The 27,106-nt window shown below is 37.8% G+C and overlaps 1 pseudogene across 1 annotated transcript in view; it reads left to right on the top strand.

Moving 5' to 3' along the window:
- LOC100586399 overlaps window positions 1–26,247 on the top strand; it is a 61,992-nt pseudogene extending 35,745 nt beyond the window's left edge. The window contains exon 2 of the transcript XR_121911.3: window positions 25,622–26,247. The product of XR_121911.3 is annotated as a 60S ribosomal protein L15 pseudogene (transcript). The remainder of the gene's footprint in view (window positions 1–25,621) is intronic.
- The last annotated feature ends 859 nt before the right edge of the window (window positions 26,248–27,106 follow it).

The following is a 27,106-nucleotide window of genomic DNA, read 5'->3' as shown; positions in this document are numbered from 1 at the left end:
GTTTTCTTATTAACTCACACCTCTGCTCCTTGTCATAGTGTCAAGTTCAAAAAATTTCACATTTAAAATTTTTAGACCTTTGATTAATGACTAATTCTACAATTGAATTAAGTCATAGCAAAATTTGGTAGCGATAAAAGAAACATTTTAAAATTATTATAATAAAAATAGTCTAACCATAAAGTAATAAGCAGAAAGGATAATGATATACCATGTATAAAAGTATATACCAATTCACACTTTGTTTTTTTTTTTTTTGAGACAGTCTCACTCTTGTTGCTCAGGCTGGAGTGCAATGGGGCAATTTTTCATAGCAACCTCCGCCTCCCAGGTTCAAGCAATTCTCCTGCCTCAGCCTCCTGAGTAGCTAGGATTACAGGCATGTGCCACCATGCCCAGCTAGTTTTGTATTTTTAGTAGAGATGGAGTTTCTCCATGTTGGTCAGGCTGGTCTCAAACTCCTGACCTCAGGTGATCCACCCACCTCAGCCTCCCAAAGTGCTGGGATTGCAGGCATGAGCCACTGCACCTGGCCATCATACTTTTATAAGTGCTAATAAAAAGTTTTAGAGAATATTAAATTAGGGCATTTATAGACTAGGCCTTGCCTAAATTATGTTTCAATAATAGGATGTTTCAGTAAAATAAATTTAGGAAATCAGCACTACTAGGTCAAAGGGGGAACCAAAATAGAGAGTACCTTAATAAAAGAAGAGAGGTGAAGCCACTGGGCTTCTGGGTTGGGTGGGGACTTGGAGAACTTTTCTGTGTAGCTAAAGGATTGTAAACAAACTAATCAGCACTCTGTGTCTAGCTAAAGGTTTGTAAATGCACCAATCAGCACTCTGTAAAAATGCACCAATCAGCGCTCTGTGTCTAGCTAAAGGTTTGTAAACGCACCAATCAGCACTCTGTAAAAATGCACCAATCAGCACTCTGTGTCTGGCTAAAGGTTTGCAAATGTACCATCAGCACTCTGTAAAAATGCACCAATCAGCGCTGTGTCTAGCTAAAGGTTTGTAAATGCACCAATCAGTACTCTGTAAAAACGCATCAATCAGCACTCTGTAAAGTGGACCGATCAGCACTCTGTAAATTGGACCAATCAGCAGGACGTGGGCGGGGCCAAATATGGGAATAAAAGCTGGCCACCTGAGCCAGCAGCGGCAACCCAGTAGGGTCCTCTTCCATGCTGTAGAACCTTAGTTCTTTCGCTTTTTGCAATAAATCTTGCTGCTGCTCACTCTTTGGGTCCGCAATACCTTTATGAGCTGTAACACTCACCGCAAAGGTCTGCAGCTTCACTCCTGATGTCAGAGAGACCACAAACCCACCAGGAGGAACGAACAACTCCAGACGCACCACCTTTAAGAGCTGTAACACTCACTGAGAAGGTCTGTGGCTTCACTCCTGAAGTCAGCAAGACCAGGAACCCACCAGAAGGAAGAAACTCCGAACACATCTGAAGCAACAAACTCCAGACACACCATCTTTAAGAACACTCACCGCAAGGGGCTGCAACTTCATTCCAGAAGTCAGTGAGACCAAGAACCCACCAGAAGGAACCAATTCCGGACACAAAGCCAAAACAGAATTTATAAAATTTCAACATCTTATCATAATTTTTAAACATTTAGAAGAGAAATAGATAATAATAGCAACATCATATTTTATGATACACTATTATAGGAATTCCAACTAAAGCCACCATTTCATAATATTCTGAAAGGTCTGTGCAATGTGACTAGATGACAGAAATGGGAAGTGTAAATATGTAAAAAAAAGAGTGAAAAATAAAAAATATTCTAAGATTTTACAGTTAATTAAATTGAACATCAGTATAATCGCTAATTTACAAAAATGCCAATGTTTTTTAATATACAAAGTATATATAATAAGAAAAGAGTTCACCATTAATGACAATAAAATACTTGAAATGCATTGAAAAAAGATTGGCATTTAAAATTCTGAAATTATGTATTTTTAAAAACTTTAAAATTATGAGAAATATTAGCGTTTTAATAAAAGGAAAAATATTTCCATTTACGGCAAAATGGTAGATCAGATAGCCTGAATTATTATCTTGTTTAAAAAATTTCTTAAGATTTTCTTTTAAATGAATAGTTAACATGGTATAAAACAAGAATGAGAAGAAAGACTTCAAAAGAGACTGAAGATAGAACTATGGAAGTACACAAGCATTAGAGACAGCTTTGCTCAAAATCACTACTAACTACTAAATGCTAGTGACCCCGAGTTTCTGCTTTGATTGTCAAACAAGTTACTGGAGAAGGCAATTGATTCCTAGGACATATGAGAGCTAGGAAATGTAATAGACTTCTGTTTAAAGCTGCGAAACTAAGTGGATCACATGGGAACAATGAATTATAGGAAGAAATGGCAAGAAAACCTGCCTGATTTGATGTTAGTGCTAATGAAAGGGGGAAAAGATCTTCCCTCAGAAGTTTTATTTGCTCAAATTATTTTAAGTCTAGAATTCACACTACTTGCTTCATCTGAGAAGTACCAAGAAGAAAATTAAAGTGGTTGAAGTCAGTAGGGACCCAAGCAAATCAGCAAAAGCAAATAAAAAATCTCTCCTGAAAAAGAAAAAGAAAGGCTGACAATGTTTTTCTCAGATAAAGTCCCAAACAACAAACATTCATAATCTATGGTTATAAAACAACAAGTCATCAGGGAAATGAAAATTAAAATCACAACAATATAATTCTGTAATCCAACTAAAATGGCTAAAATTTAAAAGACATTGACAATACCAAGTACTGCTGAAAATGTGGAGGAACTGAAACTCTCATCCACTGTTAGTGTAAAATAGTATAACTACTTTGAAAAAATGCTGAATAATTTATTTTAAAGTTAACATACACTTACCATATTGCTGAGCAATAATGCTCCAACGTAACTACCTAAAAGAAACATAAATATATTTCTCCCTCCAAAAATGGACACCCACATGAATCTTCATAGACACTATACTCATATTAGCCAAAATGGGCAGAGAACCCAAATATCTGTCAACTGGTGAATGGATAAACAAATTGTTGTACACCATACAATGGAATATCACTCAATAATAAAAAGAAAAAACTACAGATAAAAGCAAAACATGGAGCTAAATAAATGTTGGGTAATTTGTTGCTAGGCCATAGATATATTGTAGGAGCAAAAATCAAGCAGCAAGTTATGCATTCACTATGAAAGATATATTTAAATTAAAAAAATACAAATAAGCAATTGGTCAATGTACTTGGTTTCAAAGAACAATTGCAAATATGTTGCAAATATAAATAGAAAGATGAATAGATGGATGGGTGGATGATGGTTAGATGAATGGATGAATGGATGAATGAATGGATATATTTGTTTAAGAAGAGACAAAAATCTGGAAAGATAAGTATTGAATTCTTGACAGTGAGTGCCTGCAATGGTTATGGAGTTGTGGAGGAACAATGAAGGATTATGTGAGGAGAAAACTTTCACTGTTTAATTTATAAGAAGTTCTAGCTCACTGAAGGAAATAGAGACATAACAAACCCTTCAAAAAATCAATGAATCCAGGAGCCAGTTTTTTGAAAAGATCAACAAAATCGATAGACCACTAGTAAGACTAATAAAGAAAAAAAGAGAGAAGAAAAAAATAGATGCACTAAAAAATGATGAAGGGGATATCACCACTGATCCGAGAGAAATACAAACTACTATCAGAGAATACTATAAACACCTCTACGCAAATAAACTAGAAAATCTGGAAAAAATGGATAAATTCCTCAACACATACACTCTCTCAAGACTAAACCAGGAAGAAGTTGAATCTCTGAATAGACCAATAATAGGCTCTGAAATTGAGGCAATAATCAATAGCTTACCAACCAAAAAAAGTCCAGGACCAGATGGATTCACAGCCAAATTATACCAGGGGTATAAGGAGGAGCTGGTACCATTTCTTCTGAAACTATTCCAATCAATAGAAAAAGAAGGAATCCTCCCTAACTCATTTTATGAGGCCAGCATCATCCTGATACCAAAGCCTGGCAGAGACACAACAAAAAAAGAGAATTTTAGACCAATATCCCTGATGAATATTGATGCAAAAATCCTCAATAAAATACTGGCAAACCGAATCCAGTAGCACATCAAAAAGCTTATCCACCATGATCAAGTTGGCTTCATCCCTGGGATGCAAGGCTGGTTCAACATATGCAAATCAATAAATGTAATCCAGCATATAAACAATCAATGACAAAAACCACATGATTATCTCAATAGATGCAGAAAAGGCCTTTGACAAAATTCAACAGCCCTTCATGCTAAAAACTCTCAATAAATTAGGTATTGATGGGACGTACCTCAAAATAATAAGAGCTATCTATGACAAACCCACAGCCAATATCATACTGAATGGACAAAAACTGGAAGCATTCCCTTTGAAAACTGGCACAAGACAGGGATGCCCTCTCTCACTCCTATTCAACATAGTGTTGGAAGTTCTGGCCAGGGCAATCAGGCAGGAGAAGGAAATAAAGGGCATTCAATTAGGAAAAGAGGAAGTCAAATTGTCCCTGTTTGCAGATGACATGATTGTATATCTAGAAAACCCCATTGTCTCAGCCCAAAATCTCCTTAAGCTGATAGGCAACTTCAGCAAAGTCTCAGGATACAAAATCAATGTGCAAAAATCACAAGCATTCTTATACACCAATAACAGACAGAGAGCCAAATCATGAGTGAACTCCCATTCACAACTGCTTCAAAGAGAATAAAATACCTAGGAATCCAATTTACAAGGGATGTGAAGGACCTCTTCAAGGAGAAGTACAAACCACTGCTCAATGAAATAAAAGAGGATACAAACAAATGGAAGAAAATTCCATGCTCATGGGTAGAAAGAATCAATATCATGAAAATGGCCATACTGCCCAAGGTAATTTATAGATTCAATGCCATCCCCATCAAGCTACCAATGACTTTCTTCACAGAATTGGAAAAAACTACTTTAAAGTTCATATGGAACCAAAAAAGAGCCCACATTGCCAAGTCAATCCTAAGCCAAAAGAACAAAGCTGGAGGCATCACACTACCTGACTTCAAACTATACTACAAGGCTACAGTAACCAAAACCGCATGGTACTGGTACCAAAACAGAGATACAGACCAATGGAACAGAACAGAGCCCTGAGAAATAATGCCACATATCTACAACCATCTGATCTTTGACAAACCTGACAAAAACAAGACATAGAGAAAGGATTGTCTATTTAATAAATGGTGCTGGGAAAACTGGCTAGTCATATGTAGAAAGCTGAAACTGAATTCCTTCCTTACACCTTATACAAAAATTAATTCAAGATGGATTAAAGACTGAAATGTTAGACTTAAAACCATAAAAACCCTAGAAGAAAACCTAGGCAATACCATTTAGGACATAGGCACGGGCAAGGACTTCATGTCTAGAACACCAAAAGCAATGGCAACAAAAGCCAAAATTGACAAATGGGATCTAATTAAACTAAAGACCTTCTGCACAGCAAAAGAAACTACCATCAGAGTGAAGAGGCAACCTACAGAATGGGAGAAAATTTTTGCAATCTTCTCATCTGACAAAGGGCTAATATCCAGAATCTACAATGAACTCAAACAAATTTACAATAAAAAAACAACCCCATCAAAAAGTGGGCAAAGCATATGAACAGACACTTCTCAAAAGAAGACATTTATGCAGCCAAATGACACTTGAAAAAATGCTCATCATCACTGGCCATCAGAGAAATACAAATCAAAACCATCTCACAGCAGTTAGAATGGTGATCATTAAAAAGTCAGGAAACAACAGGTGCTGGAGAGGATGTGGAGAAATAGGAACACTTTTACACTGTTGGTGGGACTGTAAACAAGTTCAACCATTGTGGAAGTCAGTGTGGTGATTCCTCAGGTATCTAGAACTAGAATTACCATTTGACCAAGCCATCCCATTACTGGGTATATACCCAAAGGATTACAAATCATGCTGCTATAAAGACACATGCACACATCTGTTTATTGTGGCACTATTCACAAGAGCAAAGACTTGTAACCAACCCAAATGTCCAACAATGATAGACTGGATTAAGAAAATGTGGATGGCTGGGCCCAGCGGCTCACGCCTGTAATCCCAGCACTTTGGGAGGCCAAGGCAGGTGGATCACCTGAGGTCAGGAGTTTGAGAAAATGTGGAACATATATACCATGGAATACTATGCAGCCATAAAAAATGATGAGTTCATGTCCTTTATAGGGACATGGATGAAACTGGAAACCATCATTCTCAGCAAACTATCTCAAGGACAAAAAACCAAACACCGCATGTTCTCACTCATAGGTGGGAATTGAACAATGAGAACACATGGACACAGGAAGGGGAACATCACACACTGGGGCCTGTTGTGGGGTGGGGGAAGTGGGGAGGGAGAGCATTAGGAGATATACCTAATGCTAAATGATGAGTTAATGGGTGCAGCACACCAACATGGCACATGTCTACATATGTAACAAACCTGCACACTGTGCACATGTACACTAAAACAAAGTATAATTAAAAAAAAAAGAAGTTCTAGCTCTGAAATATTGTGAGAAAAAAATTAAGTGTATCATGAAGGCAGATAATAAACTAGTTATCTACAATCACTTGTTTCTTACTTATTTCTGGGCATCAGCATGCAGAGCAAGAAGCATGTTAGATGCTTGCTTTTATTTAGTATGAAGTCTCAGTTGAGAGTGTGGCCAACTAGTAATAGGGCTGATATTCATATTACACATTTGTTAAAATAGAAAAAGTGACTTCCTAGGACCATGGGAAATATGATCAACATGGCAGGGACTCAGAAGGGCTTGTGGTCAGCAAGAAAGGCTAGTCATCAGAGGAACTAAGGACATCAAAAGAACTGAGAACATTCGCAGAGAATGTCATCAGAATATGCTGAGATGGGGCTGGGTAAATCAATTATACCTCAGGGGATAGCAGAAATTAAACCTTCAACCAAATCTAGTGTGTAAAAATAACACATCAGGACCAAGTTGGTTTATCTGAGGATTTCAAAGTTAGCTTAACATATGTATGTAGTTTTGTCACATTAACCAAAAGAAAAAAAAAAAACTGGTTAGGCGCAGGCAATGACTTCGATAAAATTTAATACTCAGACATCAAAGCTCTCAGAAAACTTGAAATATACAAGAACTTCCTCAGTCTTATAAAGGAGATATGCAAAAATACCTACAGCTAACACCAAATACTGATAAAAGACAAAAGACTTTTCTCCTCAGATAAGAATAAAGCAAGATATCTGCCTTCATCACTTCCATTTAACATTGTATTGGAGGTTCTAGCTAGGGGGCAATATGACAAGAGAAAAAAAAAGATATCTAGGTCATTAGAAAAAGAGATAAAATGACTTTCATTTGCAGAAGACATTATTATGTAAATTATAATGAATCTTCAAAAATACTAGAAATAGTAAGGGAATTTAAGGACACAAGGTGCATACAGAAAAATTAAATACATTTCTATATATATTATATAGAAATATGTATTATATATTTCTGGGTTTAATGGTATTTCTGTTTGTAGGTCTTTGAGAAATTGTCACACTGCCTTCCACAATGTTTGAACTAATTTACACTTCCATCAACAGTGTATTAACAATCTCACCAGCATTGTTATTTTTTGCCTTTTTAATAATAGCCATCCTGACTAGTATGAGATGGTATTTTATTGTGGTTTTGATTTTCATTTATCTAATGATAAGTGATATTGAGCCTTTTTTCATATCCTTGTTGGCCACATCTATGTCTATTTTTGAAAAGTGTCTGTTCATGTCTTTTGTCCACTTTTTAAAGGGATTGTTTATTTTTTTCTTGTAAATTTGTTTAAGTTCCTTATAGATGTTATATATTAGACCTTTGTCAGATGCATAGATTGCAAATATTTTCTCCCATTATGCAGGTTGTCTGTTTACTCTGTTGATAGTTTCTTTTGCTGTGCAGAAACTCTTAAGTTTAATTACATTCCATTTGTCAATTTCTGTTTTTGTTACAATTGCTTTTGGCATCTTAATCACAACATCTTTACCAGATGATATTGTCCAGGTTGTCTTCCAGGGTTTTTATAGCTTTGAGTTTTACATTTTATTTAAGTCTTTAATCCATCATGAGTTGATTTTTGTATATAGTGTAAGGAAGGGGTCCAGTTTCAATTTTCTGCATATGGCTAGCCAGTTATTCCAGCACCATTTTTTGAATAGGGAGTCCTTTCCCCATTGCTTGTTTTTCTCAGCTTTGTTGAAGATCAGATGGTTGTAGGTGTGTGGCCTTATTTTTGGGTTCTCTATTCTGTTACATTGTTCTATGTGTCTGTTCTTGTATCAGTACCATGCTGTTTTGGCTATTGTAGCCCTGTAGTATAGTTTTTAAGTCAGAGGACATGATGCCTCCAGCTTTGTTCTTTTTGCTTAGGATTGTCTTGGCTATTCAGGTTCTTTTTTTGGTTTCATATGAATTTCAAAATAGTTTTTTCTAGTTCTGTGAAGAATGTCATTGGTTTTTGGATAGGAATAACATCGAATCTCTAAATTGCTTTGGGCAGTATGGCCATTTTAATGATATTGATTCTTCCTATCCATGAGCATGGGATGTTTTTCCCTTTGTTTTTGTTATCTCTGATTCCTTTGAACAGTGTTTTGTAATTCTCATTGTAGAGATCTGTTGTGGGAAGTCAGGGACCCCAAACAGAGGGACTGGCTGGAGCAGCAGCAGAGGAACATAAATTGTGAAGATTTCATGGACATTTATCAGTTTCCAAATAATACTTTTATAATTTCTTATGCCTGTCTTTACTTTATTCTCTTAATCCTGTTATCTTCATAAGCTGAGGATGTACATCACTTCAGGACCACTGTGATAATTGTGTTAACTGTAGAAATTGATTGTAAAACATGTGTGTTTGAACAATATGAAATCAGGGCACCTTGAAAAAGAACAGAATAACAGCGATTTTTAGGGAACAAGGGAAGACAACCACAAGGTCTGACTGCCTGTGGGGTCGGGCAAAAAGAGCCATATTTTTCTTCTTGCAGAGAGCCTATAAATGGACGTGCAAGTAGGAGAGATATCGCTAAATTCTTTTCCTAGCAAGGAATATTAATATTAATACTCTGGGAAAGGAATGCATTCCTGGGGGGAGGTCTATAAACGGCCACTCTGGGAAGATCTGTCTTATGCTGTTGAGATAAGGACTGAGATACGCCCTGGTCTCCTGTAGTACCCTCAGGCTTACCAGGGTGGGGAAAAACTCTGCCCTGGTAAATTTGTGGTCAGATGGGTTCTCTGCTCTCGAACCCTGTTTTCTGTTGTTTAAGATGTTTATCAACACAATACGTGCACCACTGCTCATAGACCCTTATCAGTAGTTCTGCTTTTGCCCTTTGCCTTGTGATCTTTATTGGACCCTTATCAGGAGTTCTGCTTTTGCCCTTCGTCCTGTTCCCTCAGAAGCATGTGATCTTTGTTAGACCCTTATTAGTAGTTCTGCTTTTTGCCTTTTGAAGCATGTGATCTTTGTACTTACTCCTTGTTCTTACACCCCCTCCCCTTTTGAAACCCTTAATAAAAACTTGTTGGTTTTGAGGCAGGCATCACGGTCCTATTGATATATAATGTCACCCCCAACAACCTAGCTGTAAAATTCCTCTCTTTATACTGTCTGTCTTTATTTCTCATCCAGCTGACAGTTATGGAAAATAGAAAGAACCTATGTTGAAATATTGGGGGCAGGTTCCCCCAGTAGAGATCATTCACCTTCCTAGTTAGCTTTATTCCTAGGTATTTTCATTCTTTCTGTGGCAATTGCGAATAGGACTGCATTCCTGATTTGGCCCTGAGCTTGGCTATTGTTGGTGAATGGGACTGCTAGTGATCTTTGTGCATTGATTTTGTATCCTACAACTTTGCTGAAGTTATTTATCAGCTCAAGGAGCTTTTGGGCAGAGACAATGGGGTTCTCCAGATATAGAATCATGTCATCTGTAGACAGGGATAGTTTGACTTCCTCTCTTATTATTTGGATGCTCTTTATTTCTTTCCCTTGCCTGATTGCTCTAGTCACAACTTCCAACACTATGTTGAATAGGAGTGGTGAGTGTTTCTTTTTATAAGGGCACTCATCTCATTCATGAGGGCTCCACCATCATGATCTAACCATCTCTCAAAGGCCCTATCTTTGAATACTATTATATTAGGGATTAGAATTTTAACATATAACATTTTGGGGGGAGGGAGGGACAAAAACATTCAGTTCACAACAATGACCTATAAAATGAAGGAATCAGAGTAGGGTGGAATCATTCTAAAGGCTCCTTCTTGTTCTAATTATTAGTGGTTGACTAATCTATAACTTCACAAGATCAAGATTCTGTTCTCTTTGCCATTTTATTTCACAGTGCCAAGAACTATAAGCAGTCAATGCATTGTCTATTTAATAAGAAGAGAATGAGACACTGGAATAGTCTACCAAGGAATAGTAGTAACCCTTCACTTTTGCAGATTTTTTATAAAGTTAATAGCTGCCATCTGGAGAGCCTCAGAATTCTAAAGTCAGAGACTCATCTCTATAGTCTTTTAAATATTTTTTTGGCTTTAGGAATGTATGATTTTTCCCTTCTGATAAGAGCCATCATGACAATTAGCATCCATTCAGAAAGCTGTTATTTACCTGAACTTGAACCTGGCACTGCACTAGGCACTGTGAGTAAAGAGTTTCCTCCAAGAGACAAACAGACACAGAAAACAAAATGATCTGTAATAATGTTCTATTGCCAATGGCACAAGAGGCAGAAGCTTAACTATTTGCAAAATTACTCTATCTTCTTTCTATTTCTTGAAAGCATGGAGAGCAAAGACGTTTGGCTATCATAACCTCAAATCACAAAATACTTAACCTAGTTTCATATGCACTTGTCTTTGAATGTATCTGAGACTTGCGTGCTAAATTATTCATTTGGTAAGTAGGCTGTGTAAAAAAAGTTTAAGCATGTAAGCCTACAGAATGATTACTGTTGGAATTTGTAGTTCACCGAAGTTAGTTATGCTTCATATCACCCCCAGAAGGCAGGTAAAATTTAAACTTTATCTGAAAACACACACATATGCATACACACACACACAAACACACACACATACCAGTGAACTAATACCAAGAATCTAAATAATAAACAACTGAGAGATTATGTTTAATGGAACAACATAACCTGAGGGCCAGACTACTCTAAAGAATCCATTGTCAGACGATCTTTGAAGAAATCAATGAACATTAATATAAATATATTTGTGTGTGTGTAGAAGTTTGGCAGAACAGATTTCAGAGAGATAATAGGAAGATGCAAGAATAAAGATTAAATTTTAGCAATCTGCATATTCAATGTACTCCCTATCAAAATATCAATAACATTCTTCACAGAAATAGAAAAAATAATTCTAAAATTTATATGGAACCACAAAAAACGTAGTAGCAAAGGCTATCCTGAGCAAAAAGAACAAAACTGGAGGAATTACATCACCTGACTTCAAATTATGCTACAGAGATATAGTAACCAAAGCAGCATGTACTGGCATATAAACAGATACGTAGACCAAAAGAACAGAATGGAGACCCCAGAAATAAATCCATGCATTTACACTGAACTCATTTTTGACAAAGGTGCTAAGACCATACATTGGAGAAAGGACAGTGTCTTCGATAAATCTTGCTGGGAAATTGAATATTCATATGCAGAATAATGACACTAGACCCCTATCTCTCATCATATACAAAAATCAAATTAAAATAGAATAAAGATTTAAATCTAAGACCTCAAACTATGAAACTACTAGAAGAAGACATTGGGGAAAATCTCTAGGACATTGTTCTGGGCAAAGATTGCTCAAGTAATACCCCAAAAACACAGACAACCAAAGCAAAAATGGACAAACGGGATAAAATCAAGTCAAAAAGCTTCTGCATAGCAAAGAAAACAACCAGCACAATGAAGTGATAACTCACAGAACGGGAGAAAATATTTGCAAGCTATCTATCTGATGAGGGACTAATAACCAGAATATATAAGGCGCTCAAACAACTCAGTTGGAAAAAATCTGATTTAAAAACGGGCAAAATATCTGAATAGACATCTCTTAAAAGAAGACATATAAATGGGAAACAGGTTTATGAAAAGGTGCTCAACATCATTGATCATCAGAGAAATGCAAATCAAAACTACAATGTGGCCTCATCATACTTCAGTTAAAGTGGCTTTTATCAAAAAGACAGGCAATAATGAATGCCAGCGAGGATATGGAGAAAAGGGAACTCATAGACTGTTAGCGAGAATGCAAATATAGTACAACCACTATAGAGAACGGTTTGGAGGTTCCTCAAAAAACTAAAAATAGAGCTGCCATATGATCTGCAATCCCAATGCTAGGTATGTACCCAAATAAAGAGAAATCGTTACATCAAGGAGATATCTGCACTCTCATGTTTGTTGCAGCACTGTAAACAACAGCCAAGATTGGGAAGTAACCTAAATGTCCATCACTTAGGTACATATACACAATGGATTACTATTCAGCCATAAAAAAAGAATGAGATCCTGTCATTTGCAGCAACATGGCTGGAATTGAAGGACATCATGTTAAGTAAAATAAGCCAGGCACAGAAAGACAAACTTTGCATGTTCTCACTTTTTTCTGGGAGCTAAAAATTAAAACAATTGAACCCTTGTTGATAGAGAGTAGAATAACAGTTACCAGAGGCTGAGCAGCGTAGGGATAGGGGGAAGTGCGGATGGCTAATGAGTACAAAAATATAGTTAGAATGATTAAGAACTAGTATTTGATAGCACAACAGGGAGACTACAGTCAACGGTAATTTACTGCACATTTTAAAATAACTAAAAGAGTGTAATTGGATTGTTTGTAACACAAAGAAAGGATAAATGTTTGAGGTGATGGATACCCTATTTACTCTGATGTGATTATTACACACTGTATGCCTTTATCAAAATACCTCATGTATTCCAGAAATATATACACCCACTATGTATCCACAAATTTTTTTTTTAAAGATAAAATAACTTGGTACTTGACCAAACAACTAGGTACCATAGCCTAGCCAAGTTGACATATAATTAATCTGCAGATTTGGATTAAGACATTTTGCTCTAGACAGATTACATTTGCTTCTGACAGTCTCTTGGGGACATTACACTAATCAGAGACCTACTTAAAACCAACTCAATTCTTAAGGTGGTCTGGACTATGCAAGATATTAAACTTCAGTTTGCAATTCCATGAGAAGCCTGGTGTACTTCTGGTTGACCCTCACTCAGAGCATGTAGTTCTTTAAAATCCCAGCTCATTTTGCATAAAGTTGTCTCTTAAACCTCTTACTTCTGCCAGTCCTGGGCTTTGATTATTTTTCCCACTTGCCTTCCAAAATGATCAAACCCGATTTACAGGAGACACAAATTCAGCTCAAAAGTAGCTTTGCTGTTTCTTAAATTCTCTTCAATGTTTTAAAATAATATATTATTCAGGTTTTTTTGGTAAAGTTTTTGAGGGAGAAATTATTAAAATAATCTCGCCAAACGTTGCTTCCAGAAGCTAAACCTAAAATTTTCCACTTTTCCAGTGCAACATGGAAGTTCAAACAAAACTTCCTCCTTATCAAAATATAATTAAAATATAAAAATCTGATGGAAAAATTAAAATTTTAAAGCAAGATTCTCCTTAAATTTTGTTTCTACAGAATGACAATCTCTGCATAGTGAAAGAAAAAAAAAAGAGTGGTTTGTGGTCAAGTAAATTTGGCAAATGTTGCAATAAACTTTTTTTTCAGATTTCTCTGAACTTCATATAATATTTTTGCCTGTGTAAAGGAGAAGTGCATATTTTGCTGTGCTTTTTGAACTTATTTTACCATGAAATTTCTTCTTTACATGGGGCATCTCCAAGGACATGTGTTCCACAGCATATACTTAAAGTTGCTTGAAATTAATAGCTGTATTTTTCTCTTGTCCTGAGCTGGAGGTGCCTGCTCTTCCCTACTGGGTTCTCCTCTATCCAGAATGGTGGCTAGAGTGCCACATTCAACAAGAGGGTGAGGAGCACAGAAGAGCTAGCAGGAGGGCTGCTCTGCATGTGCATAGGAGGTACAGGCACAGGTTCACACCCAGGTGAAGAACTTTCCCAGTTCCTTGTGCTTCTCTGTCCTCCCAGGCTTCTGGGACCTTGTGAGTCTTGTCAAAATCTGTGAGATTTTGCTCACCTCACATAGGCCCTGCACACTGTCCTCTGTGAGGGCCCGCGGTCTCATACCTACACTCAGGATCAGGTAGAGACTGTCTAGGAGCCCCACTCCCAGTAAGCCCACCTCAAGAGTCCACTTTCACAGCACCAAATTTTCACTGTTGGGTAGTTACGTGAGTTTCTTCTGAGATTCTCTACATTGCTGTTTTGGAAACTGCTTAATTATAAGTAATTCAGTCCCTAAATTTCATTTGATAGAGAACATATTTCACTCTTGAATCATAAATTGCATATAAATAAGTCATAGTCTGTTTCCTGCCCGCCCCGTGATTTCATTATATATAAGTTTTATCACTGGGACCATTTCCAAAACATAAACCAAAGAGCTTCCATTATTAGTAGGACTGAGCATCATTTTGTGTTTTCTGGTCTTCTTTTTAGTCATTGTGATTCTAAAGGCCATTTTAATCCATTTTTGAAACCCACTTAACCTGGTTCTAATTGATTAATGCATTTCCTCTCCATATATTAGGCATTTTCTTTACTCTTGCTTTTCTTCTCAGAAAAATAAATGTGTGTGTATGTGTGTGTGTCTGTATACCTTTTAATCATTAATATTACTTGGAAAATGTTAAATTAACTAAAATGAATGTGTAAAATAAGTTGGGTGAAAATATAACTTCATTGCAATATTGAGATTTTCCCTAGGGATGAGCAGGTCCCTCTGTTCAAGTCTCTAATTCCCCTTTTTACAGTTTAGTGGTTCCATGCCTCTCCCACACATGGCTTAATTGTGTGCAGTCTTTTGAACTTCCTGGAGTGATGTTATATTTAGTTGCCAATATTATTTCTGCTTTCTGTTCTCATGGTTTCTCAGTCAGGCAATCAAATCATCTGAAAATGCTACTTGGCCTTTGTTTTTGTATTTCCCAATTTTGTCTCAAGGTATTGCTCATTTTTCCTGATCAGTCATAAATATTAGTGGGTTCAGTGGCTTCTTTGTCCTTTTCCTAAAGGCCCTGAGATAGGAGTATGCCAGCACAGGCTGAGGTTCTTCTCTCTTTGAGATCTATCTGATAAATAATGTTACAGAATTATGCACATGCTACCAGTTTTTATGAGACTTGAATCAACATAAAATACTGAATTTTAGAAAATACCTTTTTTTTTGCATCTTTTCAGATGAGCATGTATTTTTCCTCCTCTGACATTCTAAATATTAAATCTTCATATTCTTTGAAAATACCACACTCTAGTCATGGCCAAGAAAACCATCCCAGTTTTAGGCTCCTTCTTTAGGAGACCTGATCAACAGAACCCAGTAGTATTTTAAGACCAACTTAGTTACTAAATTAAAATTTGTAGAATTTAGAAATGATAGGTCCTACTTCCCAGGGGTATTTCTTCATTGAGTATAAGCTTTCAGTATGTAATGGATACATTGTCTTAGTGCAAGAAAGTGTTTTTCTATTCGTATTTTGCTGGTTTATTTTTTAAATCATGACTAAATGTTGGATTACATCAAATGCTTTTCTGTATTTATCAAGATGAGCAATATTTTTGTCTTTTTCTATTAATATGATGTTTTACAATGATTTATTCTTAGATGTTAACTATCACTGCATTTGCAAAATAATTCCACAAAGTTGAGGTATGTAATTCATTTTATATGTTACTTTATTCAGTTTTCTAGTGTTTTTAGAGAATGTCTGTGTCTGCACTCATCGGGAGATAACTGGTCTGTCGTCTTAATTTCTTAAGACACTTTTGTCTGGATTTTGTATCATGCTAATACTGGCCTCATGGAATAAACTGGGAATTATTCTCTTTTGATAGTGAAAGAGTGAATTGTTAGTGAAGGATTGGTATTACTTCTTCATTAAATACTTAAATTCACAAGTTTTTAAAAATTAATTACTGCAAATTTTGGAGGACATAGCTGTAAAAGTTTATGACAATTTATTTTCCTAATTTTATATGCATCTAATTTTGTCATCTTTTAGCTGTTAAATGCCATTTGCTCTTTTTATATGATCATTGTTATCTTTCTATAAATTACAAAATACTATTTGTTAAAAGATTAAAAGGCTGATAATAACACTATTCGTGTATTATTGACTCTAAACTGATTTTTTTCTCTTTTCAGATTGACCTTTAAAGACCCTAAGAAGTCTTGATTAGATTGGATTTTAAGGTAAATGTTGGCATACAACATCTCTTAATGGTCTTCTAAGAAGTCTCTATGGATTCTAGCAGGACTCCTATTTTGATATTCTGTTCTCTCCAAGGTAGTAGTAACATACAAATATGAACTCTGGGTGGGAAAAGAATGAGGTAAGTTAGTTTAGATAAGGTAAATGAGAGAAGACAAAAATTCAATGAGAGTTTTTGCAAGTTGAATTCTAAGTAAACTTTGTGAATCATTTGGATTGAAAATGTGGCCTTACTTCACTCTGTAGTTACCAGAATTAGCCCTAAAACAGCTCATTAGCACTACTTGACACTTTGTTAAATATTCAGTATAAATTCCTACTTTCATAGACAGGGTTTTCATTTTAATTAGTTTCCACTGGTGTAGCATTCTTTCCAGAAGGAATGTCATTGTGGTTTGGATTATGGATTGATTTATCAAGTAATGAAGGTTACTAACAAAAGACCATCCAGGCTTACATAATCTCTTTCCATACTTCTAATTCAGAACATCAAATAAGTTTAACTTTTCCATCTTATTTGCAACTATTTTCTTAAATTGTGTTTTGTCTAAAAGAAAAAAAAAAAAAAACTATGTTACTCATCCTTCTCTTACCTAACCTTGGATTACATTTCAAAATGATGATAATCAGCAAGCTGTAGAAAGTGGTATATTTATAGCAACATGGTAACCAACTTAATTAAGTAATATCAAAGATGTATTGAAATATCTGTGTTCTTTCTCTTGATTCACATAATTTTCTTCATGATCTGAATTACAGATGGAATTACAGAAGGAATTACATGGCTTGATTACTTTTTAAAGTGATTATTGAGCTCTTCAGATATTTATTGGTTCCTCCGGATCAATTATCCACATTTATAAAGTGCTATATCTAATTGGCAATCTATTTCACTTACACTTTTAAAATTGCCCCATTGTTGGTCAAATCATGTTTAACAGCACCAGACTCCATTATACAAAATAATTTTATTTCTAAGTAGGTTTCCTTAAAGCTGTTTCTCTGATTATATATGACAACTTTGATAGACTACAGCCATTGTACAGACTGGAGCTGCCATAATCTTTTTCTATATTATGGGATCAGTCTGTATTCTTTATAAATATGGATCATAGCAACCAGTTAAGACTTGCTTTGCTACAGCATGGTTTACATTGTAGGTAAACTCAAGTGAGTAGCAAAACAATAATATTGAGAGTTCAATAGATGATGAAAACCTAGAAAATCTAGATTATTTAATAATAGAATCTTAGAATTAAATGAGATGATTTACGTTAGAATGAAATTATATAATCACATTAGTGATTATCTAGTACAGCTTCTAACTAAAGCAGAAATCTCTTCTGGCATGTACTTGACAGGGGCTCGTTATTTTTCATTTTTTATTTATTTATTGAGACACGGTCTTCCTCTGTCCCACAGGCTACAGTGTAGTGACACGATCATGGCTCACTGCAGCCTTGACATCCTGGGCTCAAGCAATCCTCCCACCTCAGCTTCTGGAGTAGCTGGGACTACAGCTGGCTAGTTTTCCTATTTTTTGTAGAGACAGGGTCTCACTATGTTGCCTGGGCTGGTCTCAGATCTGTGGCCTCAAGCAATTCTTTCACCTTGACCTCCCAAAATGCTGGGATTATGGGTGTGAGCCATCACACCTGGCCCCATTTTTCATTTAAACAAACTCGATGGTATAAAAAAAATCACTTGCTTACAGGGAATCTCATATCTCAAAGCATCAGAGAGGTATCATATCCACACAGGTGTGCTGTAGCCTTCAGAGCCCGACAGTGTACGTTCAAATTCCATTTCTACTATTTCCTGACTGGAAAGATGGGCACATTTCATAACATCCTGGTACTTCGATTTTGTGATGTGTAAAGTGAATTTCTATAAACATTAAATTCGTGTGGTAGGAGTTATTAAGGAATTATTTTAGGCAGAGAGGAAAAGGGGTCCTTGGAATATTTTCGTTTCTTTTTAAAGCAGCTCCAGAAACGTTTCTTATCTAGCAGAGAAGCCCTGGCTCTTAGGGGCGGCAACCTTTGATATGCAAATGCAGGCCATTAGAAACTGGGTCCATCCAACATGGTGATTCTCACCGTTGTCCTCTTGCCTTTGCCCCCACATGTCCCTGGCAACATGGCTACCCCTACATATCCCCATGTATGGAGCCCAGCATTTGCATATTAAAAGGCTAGGGTGGAAGGGCCAATTTTTTCCCAGGCTACGTGAATAACATGCCTGGTCAAAACCAATCCCCTGAGTCCTATGCAAATCAGACACTGCCTCCTCCAGCCTCCTCATAAAACTGGCTGGTATCCTTGGCACATGGGGTCTCCTTTCTCAGCTTTGGAAAGACACCACTCTGTCTCCGTACAGGGGAGTTTCTTTCTTCTTTCTTCTCCCTTCCTTCTTGCCTATGAAACTCTCTGCTCCTTAAAACCACTCCACATGTGTCCATGTCATTTTATCTAATTTGACTCCAGACGAAAAACCCTGGTGTTCCTCCACTCATGAGAGCCGTATCATTAGTAAATATCAATAAAGACACAGTTAATATTACACAAACACACAGAATACTCTCATGAATGCAATAATATTTGTTAGAAAATTATTTTATATGTAAACCTAAATCTCTCAGTACCTTCCACTCATGCCTTCTGGCTCTGACTCTAAAACCATGCTATGCTCTTCTTTATTTCCAGACTTAGTCTTCTGGGCCTTCTTTTCTTTAGGCAGAGTGTTACCAAAGGCCTACATACATGAATACCGTCTTCAAGTCAGTGGAGTCCTAGACTAAGATTCACATGTTTCTTGGCTTTTTGGCTGATTCGCTGCAGCACTCTTTTTTTATTTTTTTCTTTTCAGTTTTACAGATCTTCAGCATATATCATATTTCTTCACAAACTTGATGTCTTTATTTTAACAAAAGTTTAACCACCAGTTTTAGGGTAAGAAAAGTATGCCACATATACAATACATATGCACACACACACACACACACACACATCACATACACATTGTTGCCTGTGTATCCCAGAGTACACACTTCTGAAGCAATTTTTTCCTAGACCAGCCTCATCAAAACAAATTAAGTAACTTATCACTTCACTTTCAGAAAGCAGGGTTGTTTGCATTTCTTCAGTACTTCTATCAAGACTTCAAGAGGCCAGGGACACTGATCAGGCAGGAAATTACACAGAGGGAAAATAACATACATGAGTCCTAAAAATGTAGACTGTAAAGCATTCAATATGAAGGATGAAACCTACGCTCTGTATCTACAGGTTCTTTAGTTTATGGATACAACTTGCTGTAATATGGCCTTTTTCCATTTATTTATACAAGTTGATTCATATAATCTTGTGTGCCTCAAATTTGCATAGAGACTTTGTTACTACTCTCCTATTAGCTGTAAGACTCTGCATCTAACCACCTTTGCAAAAATTGTGACAGTGAAAGTAATGTGACCTAATTTCATCTTGCTTGTGACCTTTCAGCTGCCCTTGCTCATTCCTGAGTATAGGCCAAGCTAACTATGGGAGAAATTTAGTTTATAGCTTAACCTCAAAACAAAGAAGATAATGTTACAGCAGGGCTGGGCAGCGCAGGGGTGGGGGAGGGAGGAGGGTCCTTGCTCCCAGAGCTCCCAAGATGGTGGTGGGTTGCTTCCAAAATGGCAGCAGGCCACTTCCAAGATGGTGGCAAGCCTTGTTTTCTCTGACCTGGGGTTCTTGGCCTCACAGATTCCAAGGAATGGAATCTTGGGCCATGCGGTGAGTGTTATAGCTCTATTAGAAGCCGTGGGTCACAGGAGAGAACCACTGAACCCAGAGACTAGTGTTCAGCTCAATTAGGACAAACCAGGGCACTCAGCCATGCAGGAACAATGGCAAGCCTTTAGCCCAATCAGAAGCGGCAATGAGTGCCTCCTGGATCAGGAGCACAGCAGACACCCTGCTGGATCCAGAGGGATGGAAGTCAGTGGCGGGTCTGCGACATCAGCAAACAGCAGTGGTGGACGACGAGCGAAAGCTCAGCTCCAGCCATAACAAACACGGACCAGAAGAGAGTGCAGTTGCAAGATTTAATAGACTGAAAACAGAGCTCCCATACAAAGGGAGGGGACCCAAAGAGGGTAGCCATTGTCGGCTCGAATGCCTGGGTTTATATGCTGATCATTATCCCTCCGCTGTGCTCTCAGGCGATAGATGATTGGCTATTTCTTTACCTCTTGTTTTTGCCTAATTAGCATTTTAGTGAGCTCTCTTTACCACCTGATTGGTCAGGTGTGAGCTAAGTTGCAAGCCCCGTGTTTAAAGGTGGATGCTGTCACCTTCCCAGCTAGGCTTAGGGATTCTTAGTCGGCCTAGGAAATCCAGCTAGTCCTGTCTTTCAGTAATAGTCCCTTCCTAAAATAAACCCCTTCCTTCCTTGGGGATCAGACTTCCTTTGAAACTAACAAATTAGCCACAAGATTAGAAATTATGGTTCAGGAGTCATGCAGCCAGAGGCCACAAGATTCGTCACCTCCCCAATTGCTCCCATAGGTAGCATTGCTATTATAAAACCTAAGATTGGTGTTTGAGGCATTTTTTCAGAGCCTGCATTGTGATGGACCAGCTGGCACCACCCAGGCTGGTAACCTGGTTTATCTGGTCTCAAAAGCCAAAGCTCCAACCCAGGAACTGACTCAGTACAAGAAGGCAAGCTCTGGAACTGCCCAAGGGGTTCACCTTGCCCGTTGCCTAGACAGAGCCAATTTACCAAGATAGGGGAACTACAATAGAAAAAGAGTAATTCATGCAGAGCCAGCTGTGCAGGAGACCAGAATTTTATTATTACTCAAATCAGTCTCCCTGAGCATTCAGGGAGCAGAGTTTTTAAGGACAACTTAGTGGGTGGGGGAAACACAGTGAGCCAGGACAGCTGATTGGTCAGGGATGAAATCATAAGGAGACAAAGCTGTCTTCTTGCACTGAGTCAGTTCCTGGGTGGGGGCCACAAAATCAGATGGGCCAGTTTATCAGTCTGGGTGGTGCCAGGTGATACATCAAGTGCAGGGTCTGCATAATATCTCAAGCACTGATCTTAGGAGCACTTTAGGGAGGGTCAGAATCATGTAGCCTCCAGCTTCATGAGTCATAAACCATAATTTCTAATCTTGTGGCTAATGTTAGTCCTACAAAGGCAATCTAGTCCCCAGGCAAGAAGGAGGTCTGCCCTGGGAAAGGGCTGTTATTGTCTTTGTCCTAAACTATAAGCTATAAACCAAGTTTCTCCCAAAGTAAGTTCAGCATATGCCCAGGAAAGAACACAGACAGCTTGGAGGTTAGAAACAGGATGGAGTTGATTAAGTTAGATCTATTTCACTGACTCAGTCATAATTTTGCAAATGTAGTTTCAGCTCCAACTCCCTGTGATTTCATTCCCAACCCAAGTAATCAGTATTCCCCATTCCATTGCCCTCTGCACACCAAACTATACTTAAAAATCCCTAGCCTCCAAATTTTTAGGGAGACTGATTGAAGCAATAATAAAATGCCTGTCCTTCAACTTAGCCAGTTCTGAGTTTACTAAACCCTTTCTCTATTGCAAAAGGCTGTTCTTCTCACTGCATCAGGTTTTCTGGGAAGCAGGCAAGATGAACACATCAGATGATTACATATACAAGTTATTTAATTTCTTGCTGCCACTTCTGAAAAATTATGTTTAGAAACAAGCCTTCTTACCTCATAGAACTTGGGTTATCATAAGCAAAAGAAACTTTGAAATTTTGAAATTGTAGGCAGACAGGGAAGGTCTCCAGGGATTATAGGAATTTAATCAACTTTAGCAATCAGCCTGTTTTACTGCCTTCTGCCCTGAAGTCTGTTTTTTTCCAAACCCTATGTGAAATGCAGTTACCTTGTTGGTTGGAACCAGCTCCTGACAGACCCCAGCAACTTATAGATGAGTCTGAGTGAACTTCCCTCATTACCATGCTAAAGTCTCCACCTGGGAGAAGCTGTAGCTTCATTTACCTTAACATGCGACCTGTGAACTGGCATAATCACTGGCTGCGTCCGCACAACTGGAACCCCTCCTCTACGTGTGGTGACACACCCTCTCCCTATATATTGCCCCATATAATCCTCTTGTCACTTTCCCTCGAAGAGACAGTGCTTTGGAGAATACTCTCAGTGTTCTCCTTACTTGGGCCAAGTATTAAAACTCCTATTGATCAAAACCTGCATTCTTGTAGAGAGTTATTGGTTATCAGGCAAACAAACCCTGTTTTTGGGGGAAGTAACAAAATTACTCTAAAACTATAAAGTAAAAAATAGAATAAAAAATTATCAAGACAATAGCTGTTAACAGTTCTGAGAAGATTTGGGAGATTCAGGGGTTTTTGAACTTTTTTTTTTAATCATCTAGAATATTTGGGTATACCTAGTAGTTTCTTTCCATAGCATTCAAACACAGGATCTGGGAAAGTAACCTGTATCAGATTCGTTAGATTTTTCTCTAGCTCTCAGAGGGCAAGAACTAAGCCTCCTCATCAGGGAACCTCCACAAAAGTAAATATTTGATCATGATAATTAAATAAATGTGTAACCCAAGAGTCAAAAACAGTGAATCATCAGCATAATAGCTCTGTGCTTCTACCTCTAGTCTGAGAAAATCCACCTTGAAATATTAAAATTGTAAGCAGACAGGGAAGGTCTGCTTACAATAAAAAAAATTAGGATTCTTTTTATTACAAAAAGACTAATATTAAACTGTAGGAGCAAAAGGAATTTCCTTCCCTCCCTTTTCCGAAGGTTTGATAACTTTATTCTATAAAACAAACAAGATAGATTAACAGGAGAAGGGCATACAAATATATTTATACATACATGAACATAGGAGCCTTGCAAACATGAAATTTAAAGGACAAAACAGACGGCTGAAGTTTTTACACCATCCTGAGGTGACAGAAAGATTAGGGGCTTGGGGCTTCTGGAGGAGGGAGGAGGTGGCATTCCAAGAGAATGATGGGAGGAAAGCATGGTGTGAAAATAAGTAATTCAGAATCTAAGCTGTTGGAACTTTCAGATATTTTGAGCCTTAAGGGAATGTGATTATGGGACCTGAGTCATGTGACAGGCAGTTGTAACCCAGACAGCTGTAATCTTTGTTGTTTTGGTTATCAATTAGCCTTTTCTTTACCTACAGTGTTTTATAAAATGTTGTGAATGACAGAAGGTTGCCAGAGAAGACCCCTTCCCTGTTCAGTGTTGATCTTCATTATAGATTAACTTTCCTCTCTCCTCTCTTATGCAAAGACTTCATTACTATCACGTTGTCTAAGATGGAACATTAAATATGCTTTTAAATTGGAAAGGATATGAAAACAAGCTATTAAAAAAATCTTAGTTGTAACTCATAAACGAGGCTTACATAGAAAATGTTATAATCCTACTAGCTGTCCTTGTTTTCTGCTAATATAAGGAAGAACTTAACTTTTAACTTCAGAGCACTGACTCCATTTCTCAGGAGTCCATGTTTCTTGGATAGTTATTCTCAGCTTTTCACTTAAATAAAATTTTTAAAATTGGGTTCTGATCCTGTCAATTATTTCAGGTTGACACCGGCAAGCAAAGTTTTTCTTATTATGCAGATGAAAGCTCATTGGTAGCAGCTCTTGGTATAGATAGGAGCCTGAGGAAAAATTTTCTCCGTCAGAACTCTAAAAGTGTCAGAGTTTTAGTCTCCTTTGTGAGTTAATCTCTTCTAGATGTGGATAAGGCAGATAAGGGATGGGGCTCAGAGAAAGCCTATTTGTATTCACTGTTAAGGTCACTTATGTTGATTTCCTATACAGTTGCAAATCTTCCTCACAAAAGGACAGCTTGTAAAAGGTATTCCTATGGTCTGCAGTCTCTCTGAATAGCCATATCAAAATATATTAAAGACATATATTTGAAAGTGGCATATTTTGGTTTCCTTCAGAAGCAAAACACATTAATATTTTTAGGATATAAGAGAATGCCACTATGGAGTAATCCCCATAGTACTTTGGCAATGATAGGAGTATTACTGCCTGTGATGCTACACCTTACTTTTGCTCTCTTTATCTTATGGCACTTGGTGAGCCTTCAGAAGGTTTAAATGAAAAATTGAAAGCAGATGGCCCTTTAAGAGAGACTTTATGTATTAAAAAAAATTATTTATTTAAAAGAGACTATTGCTTCTGCTATTTCAAGCCACCTTGAAGGGAAGCCTGAACTGTCGATCAACCTGTTGATTGAATGCCAATTTTATTACCATAAAGTAGTGCCTCAGGAAAAACTAATCAGAACTTTCATGGGAAATGCCCCAGATACTCTAGGGTCTATAGTAGCAGAGATCCCTAAACCAATGTTATTTGTTGTGGTTCATTGGCAAGCATTATCCTTAATGAGCCGGGTGAAGGTTTCCAATGTTCTGTACATGTTTTCACTATGAATGAGACAGGGTTTCACCATCACTTTTTCATCCAAAAGAGATTCTTTCATGCCATAAACATACTAGGCACAGGCGATAGGATGGTGGATACATAGGCACAATCTCTCTTCCAGTGAAGTTTATGAAATAATAAAGTGGCAGTTCCCAAAGCTGGGGTTCTGGATCAATAAGAGAATCTCCTGGTAATTTGTTATAAAAGAAATTTCTCAGGCCCCACTCCAGCCAGACTTCCTGAATCAGTAACTCTGAGGATGGTGCCCAGCAGTCTTTTTTTTTTTTTTCTTTTTTTTTTTTTTTTTGAGACAGTCTCACTCTGTCACCATGCTGGAGTGCAGTGGCGCGATCTCGGCTCACTGCAACCTCCACCTCCAGGTTCAATCCATTCTCCTGCCTCAGCCTCCTGAGTAGCTGGGACTACAGGTGTGCACCACCACGCCCAGTTAATTTTTGTATTTTTAGTAGAGACGAGGTTTCACCATGTTAGCCAGGATGGTCTTGATCTCTTGACCTCGTGATCCACCCGCCTAGGCCTCAGCAGTCTTTTTTTAAGAACTTCCAGGTGGGGAGTAAGACTCTTTCCTTTCTGTCTGGTGGCAGCCATCAGGTAGGCCAAGATAGGTGCTTACAAGTACATCCAGGAGCTATGGAGGAAGAAGCAGTCTGATGTCATGCGATTTCTTCTGAGGGTCCGCTGCTGCCAGTACCACCAGCTCTCTGCTCTCCACAGGGCTCCCCGCTCCACCCGGCCTGATAAAGCGCACCGACTGGGCTACAAAGTCAAGCAAGGTTACGTTATATATAGGATTTGGGTTCGCCGTGGTGGCCGAAAATGCCCAGTTCCTAAAGGTGTAACTTACAGCAAGCCTGTCCATCATGGTGTTAACTAGTTAAAGTTTGCCTGAAGTCTTCAGTCCATTGCAGAGGAGCAAGCTGGATGCCACTGTGGGGCTCTAAAAGTCCTGAATTCTTACTGGGTTGGTGAAGATTCCACATACAAATTTTTTGAGGTTATCCTCATTGATCCATTCCATAAAGCTATCAGAAGAAATCCTGACACCCAGTGGATCACCAAACCAGTCCACAAGCACAGGGAAATGCTTGGGCTGACATCTGCAGGCCGAAAGAGCTGTGGCCTTGGAAAGGGCCATAAGTTTCACCACACTATTGGTAGTTCTTGCTGCGCAGCTTGGAGAAGGCGCAATACCCTCCAGCTCCACCGTTACCACTAATATAAGTAAAGTTTGTAAAATTCATACCTAATAAACAATTTAGGACAGTCATGTCTGCTTACAGGTGTTGTTTGTTAAAACTAGTCTGCAGATTGTTTCATGAATGCTTTGTCAAATTATGAAAGTTAAAGTGCAATAATGTTTGAAGACTGTAAGTGATGGTGTATCTTGTTTCTAATAGGATAAACTTTTTGTTTTTGCTTTATCTTATTAGGGAGTTATATGTCAGTGGTGTTATGATAGGTTCAAAATAAATTCTTTAAAAGAGGAGTCCAAAAAAAAAAAAAAAGCTTCCAGGTGATCTGAGGCAGGTGCCACTGAAACAATGAAACTATTGAACAAATCATTACAATGTTGTAAATGTAATTAGCAAGAATAGGAAACCCTTACATTTACAACACTGGTTTTCAACCATAGCTCTACATAGAAAGATCACTCAGGAAGCTTTAAAAAAAAATCTAAGCTGAGACTTCAACCCCAGGGTTTTGCCTGGACTGAGAAAGAACTCAAGCATCATTATTCTTAAGAAGAGCTCCAGGTAAATCTCATGTGTATCAAGGTTTGAAAAGCACTCAGCTTTGCAACTCAAACTGTGGTCCATGGTCCAGATGCATCATATCACCAGGAAGCTTGTTAGAACGGCAGAATCTCAGGCTCCATCCCAGACCCACTGAACCAGAATCAGCATTTTTAACAAGGCCCCCCCAGGTGATTGCTATATGCATTAAGGCATGAAACACTGGTTTAAAGAGTTTGTGATTAATTCCTCTCTTCTGAGGCACCTGTGCCCCAATATGAAGTAACAGCACATACATTATCTATCACAGCCTGAGTGTGGTGTGATGTGCCCAGGGCATCTGTGGT

The sequence above is a fragment of the Nomascus leucogenys genome, chromosome 20 (assembly GCF_006542625.1).
Source record: "Nomascus leucogenys isolate Asia chromosome 20, Asia_NLE_v1, whole genome shotgun sequence".
Classification (NCBI taxonomy): Eukaryota; Metazoa; Chordata; class Mammalia; order Primates; family Hylobatidae; genus Nomascus; species Nomascus leucogenys.
This window is presented reverse-complemented; position numbering and strand designations above follow the sequence as displayed.